General features: G+C 41.8%; 1 protein-coding gene across 1 annotated transcript in view; it reads left to right on the forward strand.

Annotated features, from left to right (window-relative positions):
- LOC145347031 (peroxidasin homolog) overlaps positions 1-19,636 on the forward strand; it is a 403,231-nt gene that overhangs the window by 237,075 nt on the left and 146,520 nt on the right. The gene's annotated exons all lie outside the window — the stretch shown is intronic.

The following is a 19,636-nucleotide window of genomic DNA, read 5'->3' on the forward strand; positions in this document are numbered from 1 at the left end:
AACTAAACAGTTTTTCAAACAAAGCATGTGAGAGTAAAGTACAAAGACGTTTTCTAGATATTCACCAAGCAGCTTTTCAATGCATTATTCAAAAGAGCATAAACAACAGTACGGAAGTGAAAGTACTCTTTCCCAGTGAAGCTAATATTTCAAATGTCGCTCTATATTTACATGCACATTCTCATCAAATTTTGGTTTTAAAAATATATCAAAAAGAGAATATTCTGTGCATTGACTAAGTTACTTTGAATTAAGCCACATTTCTACCTACTCTTCCATTGTCACTCCTTCAGCTCCCTAAACTACTGACTAGAATTCCCAGCTAAAACCTGTATGCCTCTCAATCTTTCAGCTTTTTTAACACCTGTCATAAAATTTCATAGAAATACATAAAATGTATTGCAAAGGAATAAGCCATTCAACCAATGCCAGCATGTATGCTCCACTGGAGTCTCCTGCCATCCTTGCACTAGCTTTATCTTTGTTTAATTAAGTACTCGGGATGGCTGGCACACTAGATATGTGGGAGGAGAGCTGTAAAAAAAATTTTGGTTTTAACTTCACCAACTAGCTTGGATCCTACTAACAACCATCATGTCCTCTCCACCTACCCCACTTTCCGTCCTGCTCTTTCACTCAATTTGATGAAATAAATGCCCTTCCACTCTTGCCTGCCTTCCATTGCCTTAGACATTGGTGGCATAGTGACACAGTGAAAGCACTGTTGCCTCACAACACCAGGGACTGGGGCTTGATTGGGTGACTGTCTGTATTGAGTTTGTACTGTTCCCCATGTCTGAGTGGGTTCCCTCCTGTTTCTTCCCACAATCTGAAAATGTGCAGCTTCACTGGATTGACCATGATAATTGCCCCTTAGTGTCCCTAGAAATGTAGTTTAGGCGGATTAGCTGTGGTAACTGCATAGGATTGTGGGGCTTGGACCTGGGTAGGATACTCTGTTGGACGGTCGGTGCAGACTTAATGAGCCAAAAGGCCTCCTGCACACTGGGGATTTTATGATTCGATGATGTTATGACAGTAGAGGCAAATTGAGGCCCTACACTGCCATTTCATTAGGTGTTTAAGGGCCTCAATAGGCCTCAGGGTGGGCAAGCTAGTTGATGCCTTATCTATCCCATTGTATTATCAGACAATGGTTGGATGATGGGAAGTCAGAGGGTACCCACCGATCATATTTTTGGTGCCCCCCACCCAAAGCACACTTGGTGAGGACACTATAAATTCCGGGCCAACATATCTACTATATTACCCTGCCCTAGTCTGTCTCTTTCTCTGCTACCTTTCTAAGAATTCATTGAGATTAATCAAGTGGGGTTTTCCCTTTTGAAATCCATGTTGATGACCCATTATTGCATTTTTGGCTTTTGTATGTGTTTTCTAATTTCCCCTTTGTGGGATTGCACTATATTTCCTGTTTGAGAATTAGATAGGGTGGACAGTGAGAGCCTTTTCCTCAGATGGTGATGGCTAACACGAGGGGACATAGCTTTAAATTGAGGGGTGGTAATAATAGGACGATGTCAGAGGTAGGTTCTTTGCTCAGAGGGTAGTAAGGGCATGGAATGCCCTGCCTGCAGCAGTTGTGGACTCACCAACTTTAAGGGCGTTCAAATGGTCAGTGGATAGGCATATGGATAATATTGGAATAGATTAGGTTAGAGGGTCATTAGATTGGTTCCACTGGTCAGCGCAACATCAAGGGCCGAAGGGCCCTTGGTTCTATGTTGCAAATAGGCTGATTGATACAATTCTCTGGACAGGTCTCTCTCCCTTCTTAAATATGGATTAGCTATTCATTAGTTCTCTAGCATTACACATTTTTCGAACCAAATATGGAATATATGAAAATGTGACTCCATTATCTTTTCACTAGTTTTTTTAGAATACATGGATGCATATAAACCAGTGGGTTTACCTCTAAATCTACCTCTATGATCAAGCTTTAGATCACTTTTCCGCACATCCGTTTCTTTGGCTTAGTGTCAGTTCTGCTCCTGTGACGGTGCAAAGAGTGTCTTCCTATATTAAGACATTATTTAAATATGATTTGATCTCTCCTTAGAATAAACATGTAATTTTGGAGTTAAGTCTGAGAAATATTGGGGAAATTGGCCATTTTACTATAACAGAAGTGCAACATAAACAACTGAAATATTAGTTTATAAAGAACTTCATTGGGAGCAGAAGAATATTTCATTTTTCTTTGAAACTAAGATCAATTCAGGGGTAAAAAAACAATTGTTCGACTTTTTTTGAAAGAATTGCTGAACGTGCAGCTTTAAAGGCTGGAAAATCAGGAATTCTACAATTTATTCCTATGACCCAATACTCTGATCAGTGCCATCTCATGAGTAGGCTTCGTATTTTGGACTGTAAGTCGACTAGTATCACAGAATCCTCTGCTTTAGCTACTAATGTGAGTAAGTGATAACTTGGTGCATTGTTAATATTGATTATGGATTTCAGGCAGAATATAGAACATAGAACATTATAGGCCCTTCAGCCCTCTGTTGTGCCGAGCTTTGTCTGAACCCAAGATCAAGCTATCCCACTCCCCGTCATTCTGTTGTGCTCTATGTGCCTATCCAATAACCGCTTGAAAGTTCCTAAACTGTCCAACTCCACTATCACAGCAGGCAGTGCATTCCACATCCCAACCACTCTGAGTAAAGAACCTACCTCGGACATCCCTCCTGTATCTCCCACCATGAACCTTATAGTTATGCCCCCTAGTAACATCCACCCAAGGGAATAGTCTCTGCACGTCCACTCTATCTATCCCCCTCATCATCTTATAAACTTCTATTAAGTCACCTCTCATCCTCCTCCACTGTAAAGAGAAAAGCCCCAGCTCCCTCACGCTTTCCTCATAAGACCTACCCTGCAAACCAGGCAGCATCTTCGCAAATCTCCTCTGAACTCTCTCCAATGTTTCCACATCCTTTTTAAGTGAAGTGAACAGAACAGCACACACTATTTCCAAATGTGGTCTCACCAAGGTCATGTATAGTTGCAGCATAACCCCACAGCTCTTAAACTCAACCCCCCCATTAATAAACGCTAACATACTATAAGCCTTCTTCACAGCTCTATCCATTTGAGTGGCAACCTTCAGAGAGTTGTGGATATGAACCCCAAGATCTCTGTTTCTCCACATTCCTCAGAACCGTGCAGTTGACCCTGTAATCCACACTCAAGTTTGTCCTACCAAAATTAATCACCTTGCACTTATCAGGGTTAAACTCCATCTGCCGCTCTTTGGCCCAGCTCTGCATCTTATCAATGTCTTTGCAGCATACAAGAGCCCTCACCTCATCCACTACTCCACCAATCTTGGTGCCATCAGCAAATTTACTAACCCACCCTTCAGCCTCCTCTTCCAAGTCATTGGTAAAAATCACAAATAGCAGAGGACCCCAGCACTGATCCCTGTGGTACACTGTTAGTAACTGGCCTCCAGTCTGAAAATTTTCCCTCCACCATCACTCTCTGTCTTCTATGAGATGGCCAGTTACTTATCCAATCAGCCAAATTTCCTTCTATCCCACACCTCCTTACTTTCTTCATGAGCCAACCATGGGGAACCTTATCAAACACCTTACTAAAATCCATGTATATGTCAACTGCTGTACCTTCATCTACACACTTAGTTAGCCCCCCAAAGAGTTCAATCAAATTTGTAAGGCAAGACTTACCCCTCACAAATCCATGCTGATTATCCAGGATTAAGCTGCATCTTTCCACATGGTCATAAATCCTATTCCTCAGGACATTGTCCATTAACTTACCAACCACCGAAGTAAGACTAACTGGCCTATAATTACCAGGGTCATTCCTATTTCCTTTCTTGAAAAGAGGAACAACATTAGCCACTCTCCAGTCATCTGGCACAATCCCCGTGGACAGTGAGGACCCAAAGATCAAAGCTAAAGGCTCCTCAATCTCATCCTTTGCCTCCGAAAGTATCCTAGAATCTATCCCATCTGCCCCAGGGGACTTATTGACCCTCAGGTTTTCCAAAATTACTAATACACCTTCCTTCAGAACATATACCTCCTCCATCCTATCAGTCTGTATCACACTCTCATCCTCAAAAAACGTGGCCCCTTTCCTTAGTGAATACAGAAGAAAAGTATTCATTCAATGCCTCATCTATCTCTTTTAACTCCATGCACAAGTTCCCACTACTATCCTTGACCAGCCCTAACCTCATCCTGATCATTCTTTCATTTCTCGCATAAGAGTAAAAAGGGTTTTCCTTGATCTGACCCACCAAGGACTTCTCATGCCCCCTCCTAGGTCTCCTTTAACTCATTCCTCTCGATGAGTAACTCTCAAGTGACCCTACTGAACCTTGTTTTCTCATCCTTACACACGTTTCCTTTTTCCTGTTGACAAGACATTCAACCTCCTTTGCGAACCATGGTTCCCTCACTTACCCATTTCCCCTCTGTCTCTCAGAGACATACCTATCAAGGACATGCTGTATTTATTCCTTGAACAAGCTCCACTTTTCATTTGTGCCCTTACCTGACAGTTTCTGTTCCTATCTTATGCTCCCTTAGGAACACTGGAAAAAAGCAGCTGTCATACATTGCATTAGATCAGTGATGAATTTTAGGATGGAACATGAACCACGTGCCAGATCAGGAATCAAGGGATACAAAAGATGAGACTGTAATCTGGCTCTGTTGTGGTCTGCTGTCCTTTGCAGCCATCATAAAAAAGTGACCAGTGAAGACAGATTTCTCCTGTTTTCAAATGATAATCTTTAATCTTTCTGCTGACTCACCTATTGCTTTACTGTGCCTTTTACAGAACCAGAAATTGCATGATCAAAAATAGCATAGCATAATTTATTTATAATTTATAATAATATAAATTAGCTCATGGAATTAGTCAAGGATTAGTGACATTGAGAGGCAGCACAGTGACACAGTGGTTAGCACTGCTGCCTCACAGTGCTAGGGACCCGGGTTTGATTCCTGGCTTGGGTTTTTGTCTGTGCGAAGTTTGGACATTCTCCCCGTGTCTGTGTGGGCTTCCTCTGGGTGCTCGGATTTCCTCCCACAGTCCAAAGATGTGCAGGTTAGATGGATTGGCTATGTTAAATTACCCCTTGATGTCAAGGGGACTAGTAGGGTAAATATGTGGGAAAATGGGGTGGGATTGTGGTTGTTGCAGCCTTGACGTGCCAAATGGCCTCCTTCTGCACTGTAGGCATTTTGTGATAATAAATTGCAACTATAAATGGGAAAGAAAACCATACTCTTAAATACATGTAACTGATCAGTTTTCCCCAAGTTGCAGTATGATTTGATTGTATATTGGTAAAGCGTCAGAATACCAGAAAGTAATGTAGACCTTCCAAAGCATCAAGTGGAGAAGCCTGACAAATAGCGGCCTATTTACTCATGAGTGATGATACTCTGGATCTATGAACAGCTCTGACATTGAACAATCTAAATTGAAATATTCAAATAGATGATTCAAATTCAATATCGTTCTTAACTAAGGAATATGGAATGAGCTGCCAGAGGAAGTGGTTGAGGAAGCATCAATAACAACATTTAAAAAACATTTAGATAAGTACATGGATGGGAAAGGATTCAATGGGAAAGTTCAAATACAGACAATTGGGACTAGCTAGGAGCGCACCATGGTCGGCATGGACTGGTTGGGCCAAAGGGCCTGTTTCTATGTTGTATTGCTTTATGACTCCATTATTCTAACATGATAAAATGGACACAAATCATTTGCAATGTCAAGTGGTACAAGTATTATTTCACTCTGTTGATATGGCTAGGGGTGAATATATAGCAGAAGTGAGGTGGGGGGAGCCTATTAATATTTATATTTATTAAAATACATAAAATTAGCTTGATCTACTGAAGTTCTTATAATGGTGGTGGTGTGCCCATAGCAACATTTTTTGGTGAGGATCTAAAGTCCTCTTCAAACTCCCAGCAGCAACTCAACAGCAGAAGCTCATAATGTTTTAAGTGGCACTCAGAATCCTCAGCAACAATTAGTTTATTTCCAGTCAGTTGGTTGATATTAGGAAAGCACGTTTGAATGATCCACCAACATGCCATGCAAGCTCGTTAACAGACAACTTAAGTGACAATCATCTGGGTAACAATCCTGTAGGTAAGCTTTCCTAAGAGTGTGGCAACTCCTTTATCAAGAGAGCTTATTGTGTGAGCTAAAGTGACTTTTCAACTCAAGACCCCAACTTGCCTACCTTGATGATTCTTTAGCACCTAAGTGATTTGTTAAAAATCTTATCGAGAGTTTTCGTGACATGTTTTGATTTGATTTATCATTGTCAGATGTATTAGTATACAGTGAAAAGTATTATTTCTTGTGCAGTATACAGACAAGGCATACCATAAATAGGAAAGGAAATGAGAGAGTACAGAATGTAGTGTTACAGTCATAGCTAGGGTATAGAGAAAAATCAACTTAGTGTGAGATGGGTCCATTCAAAAGTCTGATGGCAGCAGGGAAGAAGCTGTTTTTGAGTTGGTTGGTCCATGTCTTCATATTTCTCAATGGAAAAAGGTGAAAGAAAGTATGTCAGGGGTATGTGGGGTCCTTGATTATGCTGGCTGCTTTTCCAAGGCAGCGGGAAGTATAGACAGTTTCAATGGATGGAAGGCTGGTTTGAGTGATGGACTGGGCTTCGTTCACAACCCTCTTGTAGTTCCATGTGGTCTTGGACAGAGCAGCAGCCATACCATGATATGATACAACCAGAAAGAATGCTTTCTATGGTGCATCTGTAAAAGTTGGTAAGAGTTGTAGCGAGCATGTGGTGTGTTGCGGTGTAAATGCATTTTATATTTTTTTTATTGTCTGTAGACTCTAGCCCATACTCTTGATTGCATTACCTTTCCATAAAGCAGAAATACTCAACCTATTTTTTATTGTACTGTTTGGCCATTAAACCTTTTTGAATTATGTCCCTGTCATGTATTATGTTTTTGGTAGACCCCCTGCTCAAAACAGTTAAGTGATTTCTCAATTTACCTTTGTGCGATCTATGTTTCTCCAAAATTTTGATTATCCAAGGAGTTTCTTGAATTAAACTGACATGAGAATTTCTCAGAAACAATTCACTGATCGACCTCACGTACAGCAGGCAGGTTATCGAAAGAACATAAGAACATAAGAAATAGGAGCAGGAGAAGGCCACCTAGCCCTTCGAGCCTGCCCCGCCATTCAATAAGATCATGGCTGATCTGAAGTGGATCAGCTCCACTTTCCCGCTTTCTCCCCATAAACCCTTAATTTACTTGTCTATCAGAAACCTATCTACCCGTGACTTAAATATATTCAGTGAGGTAGCCTCCACCACTTCAATGGACAGAGAATTCCAGAGACTCACCACCCTTTGAGTGAAGAAGTTTTTCCTCAACTCCGATCTAAACTGCACCCCCCTGCCCCCCGTTATTTTGAGGCTGTGCCCTCTAGTCCTGCTACCCTTTCTAAGCGGGAAGAATCTCTCTACCTCTACCCTATCCATCTCCTTCGTTATCTTATACGTCTCCATAAGATCCCCCCTCATCCTTCTAAACTCCAACGAGTACAGACCCGGTCTATTTAGTCTCTCTTCATAGTCCAACCCCCTCATCTCCGGTATCAGCCTAGTGACCCTCCTCTGCACTCCCTCCAAGGCCAATATATCCTTCCGCAAGTCCAGTGACCAAAACTGCACACAGTACTCCAGCTGCGGCCTCACCAGTACCCTGTATAGTTGCAGCAAGACCTCCTACTTTTATATTCTATCTCCCTCGCTATAAAGGCCAACATTCCATTCGCCTTCTTGATCACCTGCAGACTGGGTTTTTGCAATTCATGCACAAGGACCCCCAGGTCCCTTTGCACCATAGCAGGCTGCAGCTTTTCACCCTTTAAATAATAATCCCTCCTACTATTATTTCTACCAAAGTGAATAACCTCACATTTGCTAACATTACACTCCATCTGCCAGGTCCTCACCCACTCACTCAGCCTATCCAGATCTCTCTACAGACTTCCTGCGCCTTCCACGCAATTTGCTTTTCCGCTCATCTTTGTGTCATCAGCAGATTTCGTTATCCTACACTCAGCCCCCTCCTCCAGATCATCTACGTAAACGATAAACAGTTGAGGCCCCAGCACCGATCCCTGCGGCACTCGACTAGTCACCAACTGCCAATCAGAATAGCACCCATTGATTCCAACTCTCTGCTTCCTATTAGACAACCAATCCTTTACCCACTCTACCTTATCCCCAACTCTGCACCCTAACATTTTGCAGCAACCTTTTGTGAGACACCTTATCAAACGCCTTTTGGAAATCTAAAAACACCACATCCACCAGTTCCCCTCTGTCTATCACACTAGTCACATCCTCATAGAAATCCAATAAATTTGTTAAACACGACTTTCCCTTCACAAATCCGTGCTGCATCTGCCTGATCAAACCGTTCTTTTCTAGGTGTCTCGCTATTTCTTCTTTGACAGATTCTAGCATTTTTCCAACTATGGATGTTAAACTAACCAGCCTATAATTCCCTGCCTTTTGTCTGCCACCTTTTTTAAACAGTGGCGTAACATTAGCCATTTTCCAATCTTCCGGCATTTCCCCAGAGTCCAGCGAATTTTGATAAATGATTACTAAGGCATCCACTATCACCTCTGCCATTTCTTTCAGAACCCTGGGATGCATTCCATCCGGTCCCAGGGACTTGTCTACCTTCAGTCCCGTTAGTCTATTAAGCACTATCTCTCTAGTGACAGCAATTGCATTAAGGACCTCATCTCCTACCATCCTTCTATCTTTAATATTCAGCAAGCTATTTGTGTCCTCCTCTGTGAAGACCGACATGAAAATCTTATTCAAAGCCTCAGCCATTTTCTCGTCGCCCACTGCTAAATCCCCCCTCTCGTCCTCCAAGGGTCCAACATTCACTCTAGCCAGTCTCCTCTTCTTTATATATCTGTACAAACTTTACTATCATTTTTTATGTTTAGAGCTAGTTTAGCTTCTTACTCTATCTTTCCTTTCTTTATTGCTTTCTTAGTCATTCTTTGTTGTTTTTAAATCTTTCCCAATCTTCTAATTGCCCACTATTTTTAGAAAGATTGCCTCACATCCCTTGGATACTCTGATCAGTTTCTCAAACATATGAGGCCTGCTTTGGCCAACATTCCTCACCTTACAAACATTCTTCCCTCAGCCAGCATCATCAAAAACAATTTACCAAGTCATATATTTCATTGCTGATTGCATAATCTTGTTTGCACAAAATAGCAGCCTCATTTTTCAAATAACAATCATTGATTGCATTTTAAAGTAATTCATGTCATGTGAAACCTTTTGCGATATGCCTGAAAGGTATGATAAGTATTTTGGAAACAAATTTTTTTCACATTTCATTCTGTAAAAGAAAATTATATCTCATGAACAAAAGTAAAGATTACAAATTTGGAAGTTAGGCAGGAATTTAAAAAGTTAATATGAAGTTAATGTAATTCAATAAGGTGTACTTTCAATTCTTTCCTGTTGATGCTTATCACAGTGGAGAGCTGTAAATTCAGTTCGATGAAGAGCTCGAAGAAGTTATTAAATGATCAGGTCTCTTTGATGTGGGGTTATGAATATAAGTATTTGATTTAATAGAGGATTTAATATTTGAGGGCATTTAAATATACTGAGCTTTCATGAATGATAGTGTCTTTTTTTATATAGTGAAGCCTGTAATAAATATTTATAACTTATTTAACCTCAGCATTGCTGCTGTGGTTTGTCTATAGTGAACACTGGATGAGTTGGTATGGAGGATGTAAGGGCAAAAATTCATGTGTTGCTTATATGTTGGCATTGGGGTCATAAGGGGTCTTGGGGTGAGTTGAGGAATTAATAGTTGGTTTATGCAATTAGGGGCTATAAGTGACATAGGGATATGTTGGGTTCCCGGAGTCCCCCCACCCCTTGAATAAAGATTCTGCCATTTGGAACACTTGTTCTCCAAGGCAAGTGAGGTGAGCCAGGAGATTGCCCAACTTTGCACACCCACTTTGGAAAGTTTCTTGACTCTGTGCCACTGAGTTTTCCTAATGTTTTTAGAAACCAATTTTCCTACAATTATTTCGAACAATTATTCCATGCTCCCCATTATCACAAGTATATTATCATTTGTAGTTAAGCAATTCAGTGTTAGAATCTAAGTTCTCTGTGGGTTTAAAAATGTCAAACTTCCTTGGATACTAATCCTTAAAAGTGTTTGAGTTGGGTAGTTTGGTCAAGATGGGAACTGAAAGTTGAACATTCATTTATTTTAACTTGCTTGAACTCCAAACCTCAATTTGGCTCATTGGCAAGTAATCTCTAGAACTGGATAGCTCTCCTTCCTTTGCATCTATTTGAGAGGATATTGGTGATTGAGCCTTTCACAATGAGAACACAGAAACAAGGAAGGCTATTCAATCCCTCAAGCCTGCTTCACCATTCAATTAGCTTGTGACTGATTTGTTCCTTAAATATATTTTCTTACTCTTTTTTTCTACATATCTATCTCAGTCTTGAAAGCTCCAATTGTCCCAGCATTCACATCCTTTTGTAAAGAGAGTCCAGATTTAGACTGCCTTTTGTGTTAAGAAATGACCAAACTGTAATTTTATTATTGTGCCCCCTTGTTCGGGTTTCTCCAGTAGGGGAAATTGTTTCTTTAACTACCCTGTCAAATCCTTTTATCATTTTAAAGATCTCACTTAGAATACCCTCCTCCTTTTTTATACATAAGAGAATGCAACTAACTGTATTAGGCTGTAATTGGTAATACTGGAGGTGCTAGGGACCAGATCAGAAACTCCAAGGTACATTATGGGTTTAGACTAGACCCCAACTATCTTTGGTTTTGTCATTAGTGTGAGGATAAGGTGTTTCACTTATGGTGTGATTCTATGGACCTGCTAAGAAGCTTTTATCAAAACAAATTTAACAAGACAGTTTAACTGTAACAACAAAAATTAACATAATCTTTATCAATTGAAATATTTAAACATGACCAGATATAATTCTTAACTGCTAGGTTGTCTCTATTAGTTCCTATTTAAGCAAAACTCTTCATAGATATAAATTCCTTTTCAAAATCAATTGGCAAACAACAGACTTACATACTGGTACATGGGTTGCTATTTCTCCAGCCTCCAGCACACCTCTGGGGAGAGTTACTTATTTTCTAGCAGAACCAAACTACAGTCTCAAGAGCTCTTGCTTCTTGCAAATCCAAACAGAAAACTGCCTGTTCTTTCTTTGCAAGCTTAGCTCTGTCCATTCACATGAGTCTGTATTGTCAATCAACCTAATTAAACTCTACTCTGAAACCCCAGGAGACAACCCAAAACATATACAATATTGCACGAGTTCAGATTAAAACAAACGCCATAATATCTAGGATCGATTATGCTTCTGCATTCTTAGCATTTGGGCTGCCTAGCAGACAGATTGACATTGTAAACCGGAGTTGAATTTAAACATGTGTTTCACAAGAAACATGAGACAAATAGATTTCTTAAAGGCACAGTATCATTACGAGGCCATTATCAAGTCTGGTGACAAAGAGAGAAGGTGATGAGTAGAAAATACACAATTTTTGCTTGAGGAGACAGCAGAAGGCCTGAGGCATTTTAAAGGTTGAGGTACATTTAGATAATACGAGTCATGTACCAGCTTTCCAGAAGGATTGATAAGCGTCTCATAAACTGGAAAAACTAGCAACACCCCGGGGATACCATCGACTAACAAACTGAATTGGACTAGCCGTGTAAATACTGTGGCTACAAGAGCACGTCAGAGGTTAGGAATCCTGTAGAAGGTAATTCACCTCCTGATTCCACAAAACATGTCCACTATCTACAAGGCACAGTCAGCAGAGTGATAGAACATTCTCCACTTATCTGGATGAGCACAATAGCTCCAACAATAGTAAAGAAGCTCGACACCACCCAGGACAAAATAGCCTGTTTGATTGGCACCATTTTCATGAACATTCACTCCCTCCACCACTGCAGCATTAATATGTATAATCTACAAAATGCACTGCAGGAATTCATCAAGGCTCCTTAGGCAGCACCTTCCAAATTCACAACCCCTACCATCTGCAAGGACAATGGTAGCAGACACATGGAAACGCCATCACTTGGAAGTTCCCTCCCAAGTCAGTCACTATCCTGTCTTGGAAATCCATCACTGTTTCTTCAGTGTTGCTGGGTCAAAATCCTGGAATTCTCTCCCCGACAGCACTGTGGATGTACTGACACCACATGGATTGCAGTGGTCCATGAAGGCAGCTCACCATCAACTTCTCAAGGGCAATCGGAATGGGCAATAAATGCTGGACTAGCTCTTGATGCTCATGTCCCATAAATTTTTTTTTAAATGGAGAATCGAACAGGTTTCTTAAGTGGATTGACCTGCTTAATGTTGGAGACTCAATCCTCAAGGCTGCCAGAAGGAAGAATGTTCATTTTTCTCTTGGCCCAACAAAGATCATTTAAAAAACTTCTCCATATTGTTTCCAAAGTTACCTTTAGTAATCTCTTTAAGGTCATTGCTTTGGCTACTCGATAATCAGTGGGGAGATTGCATACAATTTAGATCTTCCTCTGACATTTACTGTACAAATGAACCAAGTGATCCACTCTACCTTCTGCCTGAACCAGTTTGAAGCTTCCTATCATATTGTGGACAAAAATTGTCCAAACATAACTCGGTGTTCCTTCTTCAGGTAAATGGCAAGACTTTGTCCAATAGTTGTTAGTCTAAGATTAGGAAATAAATGTACATAGGATAAATTCTCACCACATTGTATTTTTAATACACATGCTTACAATTTCATTACAAACAGTAAATGGAGAAAATCTACCTCATTAAGTTGGAGCTCCAGTGCCTGTACCATGTGAAACAAATACAAATTGTAATATTAGCAGTCTAAATATTTCATTAATGCAACTGCATTTTGTCACAAAACAAGTGACATGCAAATTACTGAAGTTCTATGTGCAGGTATTGGGTACAACTTAGCCCACTTTCTATCTGTTTTCTGTGGAAGAACAGGCAATAACAGGCAAGACCAATATCAGAATGGCAGAACCTGTGCTTGATTTGCACTTGCATTATGGACACTGGCACTTTGGCATAGGTTTTGCAAATATTCTGTCTTAGTGATCATCTAAGTAAAACTTTAGGCATTTCACGTATGTAAGGAATAGTTTACCCTGTCATTTTAGGTTACCTTACAGAAGCGGATTTGGATTGAATAGATCACGGTGGGGTGGGGGGCTTGGTGGTGGTGGGGGAGGATCGGTAGGGGGTGGTGGTGGTGGGGGGAGGCGGAATGTGTGGGGGGAAGGTGGTGAAACCAATATTGTCCCTATAGATGTTATTATACCTTTTAAAGTTAAAGTTTATTTATTAGTCACAAGTAGGCTTACACTGCAATGAAGTTACTGTGAAATTCTTCTAGTTGTCACAGTCCAGCGCCTGTTCAGGTCAATGCACCTAACCAGTACATCTTTCAGTCTGTGGGAGGAAAGTGGAGCACCTGGAGGAAATCAATGCAGACACAGGGAGAACATGCAAACTCTACAAGACCAGTGACCCGAGGCCGGAACTGAACCTGGGTCCCTGGAACTGAGGCAGCAGTGCTAACCACTGTGCCACCTTGCTGCCCAGAAGTGGGATTCTCTGATCTCATCCATGGCCATCCTGCTGCAAGCGAAATGGAGAATTTGACGTTTCAGCTAAAACTCCATTGTTTTAGCAGCACCAGAGAATCCCAACTGCGAATGAGGTCAGAGATTTTCAGCGAGTGGTCCTGACTTCAATCATCCTTTGTAGTCAAAGATATCTCCACCGGAAGAACTCATTGCATAATAAAATGTATTTTGTCCTCTCTCATCACACGTCAGCGTAACTCTGTGATCACACATATTCCTTGAAGTAAGACGTTTGGGGGCTCAAACCACACAACAGCAACTGAGTACGTATTCGGAGTTATCACCATACGTTTTTCTAAGTGAGCTCTGGATTGTTGAAGTACACTTCTAAAGGGAATGTGGGTTGTTGGAGGTAGCATCATTTGGATGGGAATTTAAATTGAAGCCTTGTTTTCCTCCTCGGGTGGTTACAAAAAGATTACAATCCATCTTTTTCCAAAGAATAATACTGAGTTTTCATGCTCTTCCGGCTGACATTAATCCAAAAATCTGCAATGCTGAAACAGGGTAAACTGGTCAATCATCTTGTTTATCGAACCTGACAGTGTACAAACTGACTGCCACATTTGTCTGCTCAGTGAAAGGAATTAATTGACTATGAAACACATGGGTCATTCATAAATATACAAAAGCAAAATACAGTGGCTGCTGGAAAATTAAAATGAAAACAGGAAATGCTGAGCTAACAAGCAGATCAGGCAGCATCTGTGGAGTGAGCACAGAGTTAGTGGGCAGAATTTTATTTCAACTGATCCAATTGCAGCAAGGAGGCCAGTAGTAGGTCAGAAACTGAGTTAATTCTGAACTGGTCCGTGCATCTTTAACTCAGCTAGAGCATTAGAAACTGACTTTCATGCCCCCCACCCCCCCCTTCTTCATAGCACCCCCACGTCGTATCTTTTTAATGATTTTGAAGAAATTAAAGTATAGCAGATTGTATTTTCAAGTCAAAATATGTTAATATTATTCATAACAAGCGGCATGTGAATGGTCTGCTAATTAAATGCACAACATCATAATTGTTTCCTAAAAACATTACAATAACATGCATAATGTCAACATGGCCATAAAGCCATCATTTTGACGAACTATAGAAAGTCGGACCACATAAACAGGTCTTTTTTTTTCTGTCTGTACAGCGTGTTATCTGATGCTGAAATGTTTAGAGGAAGTCACCCCATTCATCATACAATTCTAAATTTAACCTCAGGAGGGTTTTCCAGAGCCACTGTGGATGTATTTAATTTTCAAAAGAATCACATTTGTCCAGTCAACTCTTCTCATGCCCTCCATCCGCTAATCAGACTAATGTAGTGTTCTTTCCACTGCTTATAACAAATAAATTGGAGCCAGTCTCATTTAGTCATTTTATTCATCAGCATACTTTAGACTCTAAAAGGAGCTAGATATTTTTAGTAATATGTAATAGTGAGGTGGTCCACTTTGGTAGGAATAATGGTCGGAAGGACTATTTCTTACGTGGCGAAAAACTGCAGCAGGCGACGGTGCAGAGGGACCTCGGGGTCCTTGTGCATGAGTCGCAAAAACCCAGCTTGCAGGTGCAGCAGGTGGTCAGGAAGGCTAATGGGATGCTGGCCTTCATAGCGAGGGAGATTGAATATAAAAGTAGGGAGGTCTTGCTGTGGCTGTATAGGGAATTGGTGAGGCCGCAGCTGGAGTACTGCGTGCAGTTTTGGTCGCCGCACTTACACAAGGATATTTTGGCCTTGGAGGGAGTGCAGAGGAGGTTTACTAGGCTGATGCCGGAGTTGAGGGGGTTGAGCTATGAGGAGAGGCTGAATAAACTAAGCTTGTACTCATTAGAGTTTAGAAGAATGAGGGGAGATCTCATTGAGACGTATAAGATGATGAATGGGATGGATAGGATAGAGGTGGAGAGACTCTTCCCGCTCAGAAAGGTCAGTAGGACTAGGGGGCACAGCCTCAAGATAAATGGGGGGCGGTTTAGAACAGAGTTGAGGAGGAACTTCTTTACTCAAAGGGTAGTGAATCTCTGGAATTCTCTGCCTGTTGAGGTGGTGGAGGCTGCCTCGCTAAATATTTTTAACACGCAGGTTGATGGGTTTTTGATAAGCGAGGGGATTAAGGGTTATGGGGAGAGGGCAGGAATGTGGAACTGAGCCACGACAGATCAGCCATGATCTTATTGAATGGCGGGGTAGGCTCGAGGGGCTAGATGGCCTACTCCTGCTCCTATTTCTTATGTTCTTAATTCAACTGCAGATTCATACAGTGATCAAGTTTCAGTAGATCATCACTGTAGTGCCATATTTAATAGTTAGGGTCAATCTGATCTTTTGGACTTTGGAGTATGAAATTTAACAACTTTGCAATCCACGGGCTATAACTCTGATTGACAGTGGCACAGTAATTAGCACTGCTGCCTCTCAGCACCAGAGACCCAGGTTCAATTCTGGCCTTGGGTCACTGTCTGTGTGGAGTTTGTACATTCTCCCCTGTGACTTTGTGGGGGTTTTCTCCAGTATTCTCCCACAGTCCAAGATGTGTGGGTTAGATTGATTGTCCATGCTGAATTCCCCTCGGTGTCAGGAAATTAGTAGGGTAACTATGTGGGGCTGTGGAAATAGGGCTTGTGTGGGATTGTTTTCGGTGCAGACTCATTCTGCACTGTAGGGAGTTTGTGATTCTATGATCAGTCTGCTTTTTGAAAGAAATACTGTAGGAAACAAGCTATCTTCTGTCACGTTACTACATTAACAAGGAATGTCCTTGGTAAGTATCCCAATAGGCATTTATAGTATGTCCTATAGTTTTTTCATCCAGCAGTAGAAATGTATTCACTGTCAATGTTGTTTCTCAGGAGTTTTCACTGATTTTTCCAGCAAAACTACAGATCATTATTTGAGATGGGGAAAGCCCCAGTGGAAATTGCAAGTGTAGATGCTTGATTTTCCTAACATCACTGCCATCCATACTTATAATCTTAGAAAGAATTTGGAATAAAATGCCAGAGAGAATTCTGCTTTATTGGGCTATCATTTAATTCTCATGACAACATGAACAGGAAGAACTCCTTCTCCACTCTCTACTGTTTCCATTGCTTGAAGTCATAGGGTGGAATTTCCCCCATGCCCACGCCACTGGGTTCAATAGTGGGTGTGGGTAGGGTTCAGTCAGAGTACAAAAATTGATTTTACGGTGGCGTGAATTTCCTGCAGGATCTTCCACTGATGCCTGCTATTAGTTATGCTCCTAGACCCAGGTAGCAACAATATTCCTCCATCAGGCCCAGTCTCATGCAGTGGCTTGTGACTCACCCGATGTAAGCCCCATCTCTTCCAGTTCAGCCACCACAGTCCTATGTCATGTTGTTTTTGGCCTGTCCAGCTTATGTTTCCTAGCTGGAGTCCAAGTTGGAGCAATCTTTAGTATTTGATCTTGGGACATTCTTTGTGTGTGTTGAAATTTTCTTATCCAGCACTTCTTGATCTCAAGGACAATGCTGTAACAACCAATCTTCTTTATATAAGTGCTCACTGCAAATTTTATTTGACTGGTAAATGTTGCAGTTCTTGTGTAAGTAATACATATGAGATCTGATGTTGAAACTAATAATAAACTACGAGGTCAGTGGTATTAAACTAAATGGAATAGTTTATTAGCAAGTCTATATCCGACCACAGTCAGCAAAAGACTGCTTAGGCAAGCTCCACCTATGATGGAGCTTGAGTCTGGAGTCACCTGACTCAAGCTCTTAATGGGGCATGCCCAATATACATCATAGTAAGCAACTGTTATGAAAGGTCCATGCTCATGCCGCCTTCACTATCCTCCAGCATTCAGCTCCAATTTTACATTACATGAGATTTTGGCCTAAAGAGCTTTGGATGGTTTGAAGTCTGCTAATTGCACCTCCTGTTTTCTTCAGCCAGGCCTTGATCTTCCTCTTAGCATCATTATCATTACTGATAAGGCTCCTGAAGTAAGTTAAGTTGTCAGCATTATCTCGGGCTTCTCCATTGATGGTAATTGGAAGTGCTGCTAATGTGTTGTGGCTCATGTGTTTTCTGCTTGTTCGAATGTAGACCAGTTTGTTTTGCATGTGTGTTGAGTCTTGTCAGATTTCCCCTCGACGTGTGTGTATATTGAAGAGAACAGCAAGGTTATCAGCAAAGTCGAGGTCCTCCAAGTATGAAGAGAGGGTTCACTGAATTCCCCTGGGACAATCTGATGTTTGACATGTGGCCTAGTCAAGGGGGAATGAGAAATAGAGTAGGAAAGAATTCTGACGAATTTATTGGAGTTCTATGAGGATGTGTCTAGGGCGGTGGATAGAGGAGAGCCGGTGGATGTGGTGTTTCTTGATTTTCAGAAGGCGTTTGATAAGGTGCCGCACAAGAGATTATTACAGAAGGTCAGGGGGCATGGAGTTGGGGGTAGGGTGTTAGCGTGGATAGGGGATTGGCTGTCAAATAGGAGGCAGAGAGTGGGGGTCAATGGGTGCTATTTGGATTGGTGGTTTGTGACTAGTGGAGTGCCCCAGGGGTCGGTGCTGGGGCCTCAGCTATTTACCATTTATATAGATGATCTGGAGGAGGGAACCGAGTGTATGGTGTCGAAATTTGCTGATGACACCAAGATTGGTGGAACGGCAAATTGTGCGGAGGGTGTGGAAAGCCTGCAGAAGGATCTAGATAGGCTGGGCGAATGGGCCAGGAACTGGCAAATGGAATTTAATGTTGGCAAGTGTGAAGTTGTCCACTTTGGTAGGAATAATGGTAGGAAGGACTATTACTTACATGACGAAAAACTGCAGCATGCGACGGTGCAGAGGGACCTCAGGGTCCTTGTGCGTGAGTCACAAAAACCCAGCCTGCAGGTGCAGCAGGTGGTCAGGAAGGCAAATGGGATGCTGGCCTTCATAGCGAGGGGCATTGAATATAAAAGTAGGGAGGTCTTGCTGCAGCTGTTTAGGGCACTGGTGAGGCCGCAGCTGGAGTACTGTGTGCAGTTTTGGTCGCCGCACTTACGCAAGGATATCTTGGCCTTGGAGGGAGTGCAGAGGAGGTTTACTAGGCTGATAGCGGAGTTGAGGGGGTTGAACTATGAGGAGAGGCTGAATAAACTAGGCTTGTACTCGTTAGAGTTTAGAAGAATGAGGGGAGATCTCATTGAGACGTACAAGATGATGAATGGGATGGATAGGATAGAGGTGGAGAGGCTCTTCCCGCTCAAAGTACAGTAGGACTAGCGGGCACAGCCTCAAGGTAAAGGGGGGGGGGGGGGCGGTTTAGAACGGAGTTGAGGAGGAACTTCTTCACTCAAAGGGTAGTGAATCTCTGGAATTCTCTGCCTGTTGAAGTGGTGGAGGCTGCCTTGCTAAATATATTTAAGATGCGGGTTGATAGGTTTTTAATAGGCAAGGGGATTAAGGGTTATGGGGAGAGGGCGGGAAAGTGGAACTGAGCCACGACAGATCAGCCATGATCTTACTGAATGGCGGGGCAGGCTCAAGGGGCTAGATGGCCTACTCCTGCTCCTATTTCTTATGTTCTTAAAGAGGATGCAATGCGGTTGGTACTGCATTTGGTGCGCTTGTAGAACTTCCAAACTCGATTGACAATCTTAGGCGGACTTCCATAGGCTTTGAGAATTTTGCACAGGCTCTCATGGCAAACGAACTGTCAAACACCTTCTTGAAGTCAATGATGCTGATGTAGAGGGGTGCATTCCATTTGAGGCATTGCTCTATGATGTTGCTCGGAGCAAATATCTAGTCTATACATCCTTTGTCCTTGTGGGACCCTGCTTATTTCTGCCTAAGTTTCATTAATGGTGTCATCAATCAGCTTGAAGAGAATTC

The sequence above is a fragment of the Carcharhinus amblyrhynchos genome, chromosome 8 (assembly GCF_965287045.1).
Source record: "Carcharhinus amblyrhynchos chromosome 8, sCarAmb.v2.hapA, whole genome shotgun sequence".
Classification (NCBI taxonomy): Eukaryota; Metazoa; Chordata; class Chondrichthyes; order Carcharhiniformes; family Carcharhinidae; genus Carcharhinus; species Carcharhinus amblyrhynchos.